Genomic DNA, 3,754 nt, shown 5'->3' with positions numbered 1-3,754 from the left:
TGTTGCGCTTGTCAGCTCCTGTATTGCAATTCCTGGCATGGTGTTTTCGCCCCGTGGGTCATCGTGGAGTGGGGTGAGATACGAGTGTTGCATTTAAGCCTGCGCCGTGGCTGATGGTCTGGACAGGAAGGTAAGGCATGATAAGGACAGGTCCTACGTGATGTTGTGGCATGGGCTGTCATCATTGGGTTGCAGGCTCTGGCCTCGGCTTCTCAAGGATTTGTCACGTACTTGATGGGCTGGCATCACCTGCCTATGGAGAGGATGACTTTGGCGGTTCATGTGGATGCGATGAGGTAGGTAACCTGTGTAGACTTGTTGTGATCCCGTTGCCGGAGAAATGATTCCCAAAGGGTGTCTTGCGTAACCTAGAAAAGATCGATATGCTGAGGAGTGTGTGCCGGCCTTCTCGGGGTAGGTGAGGTATGCGAACATGCCCTTTGGCCACTTTGTTCCCTAGTTTGGGAATGTGCAAAGCGAAAGTGTTTTTCCCGGAAGGCGTGACGCGGCCGGCCCATGAGGTACGGATGCCTATCTAACAGCCAGAGGTTTATCCGAAGCAGTCCGTTGGCATGGTAGAGATGGGCGCGCTGTTGTGATGCCAGGTGCGCTGACCTTGACAGCCACTGTGCCCTTACTGGCTTCCAGGCCCCCTCTCATGGCAGAGGTCTTCCGTTGGAAGTTTGTCTGTGGTCCTCGGGGACAGTGCTTTTGATCTCTGTGAGGTCCTCGGTAGTATCGCTATGGCAGTGGAGAAGTGCCAGGATGCATGGTGTGGGTTCGGCATCGTCAAAGCAGACATGCTTGTGGTTTGTCTTCCCTGGTGTATAGTGTCCCCGTGTTCGCATGTTATCTGTGGCTTCCAGTAGGGTCGAGTTGCCGTGTGGGCAGGAGGAGGGCAGTGAGGACAAGGTTGCTCAGTGTTTGAGCGTTTCCTCGGGATTCAGGGCTCTGAATCCTGCCGAGGGGGAGCTGGCCGAGACGTGGCTGGAAAGGTGGCCTGGTTTCTGCCGTGGGGTTTGAACCTGGGTCATGGTTGCTGAAGACCACCTCTTGCCATGGTGGGCATTCCAACAGGTCCACAGAAAGTGATTTGGCCTAGTTGGCGAGAAGTCACACTTGGGCTGAAGTCCATTAGACCCTTGAGAGGTGCCAAGTTGCATCTTGCCTATAGCCAGCTGCAGGTCATTGTCAACGCCATCCATGGGAAGTTCCCTTGCTTCCAAAAGCGCTGGGAGTGACCCCTAGTGCTCATCAGGTGTGTTAGTAGCTAGCAGGGTCTCTAGGTCCACGTAGATGTGGCCACTCACGGCTGGGAGGCAGATCTCCTCGAGTGTTTGTGCTTTGGTCAGAAGGCGTGGCTGTGGGATAGCGGGAGTCTGTGGCCTATTTCAACAGCCTCTGGGGGTCAAAGTTCTCATGTGGCTTCTTGAAGCTGGTAGGGATGTTTCTCCATTCAGTGGGGTGGTCCAAAGCCAGGGTACTGTGTATAACCTGTGACTTTTACTATTCAGTGTCACTGCAGAGGGCCTCAAGGACACACAAAGACCAGGACGGGGATGCAGAGGCTGACACAGAAACCCACAAGCGCATCATCGTGCCTAGTCATAGTCACGCACGCGCACACGCAGGAACACACACATACACCCTCACACACAACGGCCAACGTACATGCCTAACTTCCTGCAGTCATGCTGTCAGACACACTTTCAGTTCTTGGTAAGGGATAGGGGTCCTTGTGAAGCAGGTTCAGGGCTCCAGCCCAGGTAAATGTTCGCATAAATCATGTTCTCTAAGGACCCAGGTTCACTTCTGAATCCTGCGTGATTTCCGTCCACATCTCAGGTGCAGTTTCTTGGCAAGGCTGGCCGTCAGCAAAGACAAGAGGACGTTTGCGTGGGCTGACGACTGGAGGTGCTGAGGAGAACTGGAAAAAGTGAGGCGGGCCCACGTTTCCGAGCGTGGACGTGGCTATTTCAGGATGGTAGGCATTCAACCACCACAACGTGTGTCATTGGATATTAGGTTTTCCTCTGACGGCCCCAGTGGCTGCGAGAGTAGATTGACTGTTGCTCTTGCAGAGTGGCCTGAGGGCTGTGGATTCCCCAGGGTTTTGGAGTACTACGAGGTCATGGCTCCTCTGCAGACCCGCATGGCATGCCCGGTTGTGTTGTGCAGCGTCCCAGCACGTGCTTGGATCGATGATGACACCCTTGTATGCATTCCTTGGAAAATCTGAACAAAATGAGTGAGAACACTCTACCGTCTCCTCATCGAGTCTGAGGTCCGGCACGTTTCCTCTCTCGGGTGTTTCAGACAGTGAGGAGTGAGGGCCAGTGTCCCCTACTGACATGCATGCAAACACCACCCAGGGCTCCAGACTTGGAGGGGCTACTGTCTGAGGTTCGACTGTGTCTGCCCGTAAGCTGGGTCATGTATGAAGAGTATCAGGTCGCTGCTAGAAGACCGTTAAGGGAATGCGAGTGGGAAGGCTCTCGTGATGGTCTTCAGAGTTGGATTGTGTGCAGGTGTAGGCCCAGTGAGCTTGCAGCTTGGAAAGGTGTGCTTTGGCCGGGATCACGCTTTGTGCACGCCGCTTGGGTGGTTAATTCTGGAAGCCAAAATGTGCAAGCTTCCCTGATTGGAGCATGGAGCCTCAGGCCAGGCCTGTGTGGCCCTCCCTGTCCTTGAGTTTGGCGCGTTGAGGTTCTTGAGTGCCCGGTGGGGCTGGAGCAGTGGGTGGGTGTGGGCTGGGGTTGGACGTTGGCGGAAGGGGGCTGATGGATTAGGCCTCGGTGGTGCCCACGTCAGCTCATCTACTGCAGCTTCTGGCACAGTGTTTGCACTAAGTGGGTCATCGTGGAGTGGGGTTAGGAACGAGTGCTGCATTTAAGCCTGCGTGGTGACTGCTGGCCTGGAGAGGAAGGTGAGGTGTTATGAGGACATGTCCTGTGTGATGTCGTGGGATGGGCTGTCATCATTGGGTTGCAGACGCTGGCCATGGCTTCCCAAGCACGTGTCCTGTTTGTGGTGGGCTGGCATCAGCTGCCTATGAAGGGGATGGCTTTGGCATTTCATGAGGATTCGGTGAGGTAGGTAACCTGTGATGAGTTGAGATTCCGTTGCTGGAGGGATGACTCCCAAAGGGTGTCTTGCGGGACCTAGAGAAGATGGACATGCTGAGGCATTTGTGCTGGCCTCCTTGGAGGAAGGTGAGTTATGCAAACAGGCCCTTTGGCCGCTTTGTCCCATGTTTGGGAATGTGCAAAGTGAAAGTTTTTCTCCCAGAGGGCGTGATGCGGCCGGCCCGTGTGTCATGCAGGCCTTTCGAACAGCCAGAAGTTTACGCGGGGCAGAGATGGGGGCACTGTTGCTATGCTAGGTGAGCTGCCGTGGACAGGCACTGTGCCCTTTCAGACTTACAGGTCCCCTCGCGTGGCAGAGGTCTTCTGTTGGAAGTCTGTCTGTGGTTCTCGGGGACAGTGCTTTTGATCTCTGTAAGGTCCTTGGTAGTGTCACTGTGGCAGTGGAGAAGTGCCAGAATGCATGGGGTGGGGTCGGCGTCATTAAAGCAGACATGTATGTGGTCTGTCTTCCTTGGTGTACAGTGACCCCGTGTTCGCATGATGTCTGTGGCTTCAAGTAAGGTCGAGTTGCCCTGCGGGCAGGAGGAGGGCACTTCGGACGAGGCTGTCAAGTATTTGAGCGTTTCCTCCGGTTTCAGGGCCGAGAAACCTGCCGGCTGGGCGCTGGC

The 3,754-nt window shown here is 55.1% G+C and overlaps 1 non-coding gene across 1 annotated transcript; it reads left to right on the top strand.

The window, feature by feature from the left end:
* The first annotated feature begins 2,195 nt into the window (after positions 1-2,195).
* On the top strand, positions 2,196-2,288 carry LOC149750110 (small nucleolar RNA SNORD116). The gene has a single exon (XR_016392353.1). It is a non-coding gene; the product is annotated as a small nucleolar RNA SNORD116 (small nucleolar RNA).
* The last annotated feature ends 1,466 nt before the right edge of the window (positions 2,289-3,754 follow it).

This window comes from Delphinapterus leucas, chromosome 2, assembly GCF_059928025.1.
Source record: "Delphinapterus leucas isolate spDelLeu-1000000601 "Yukka" chromosome 2, BTC_Dleu_Yukka2, whole genome shotgun sequence".
In the NCBI taxonomy this organism is placed as follows: Eukaryota; Metazoa; Chordata; class Mammalia; order Artiodactyla; family Monodontidae; genus Delphinapterus; species Delphinapterus leucas.
Note: the sequence above shows the minus strand (reverse complement) of the source record. Positions and strands in the feature narration are given on the sequence as shown.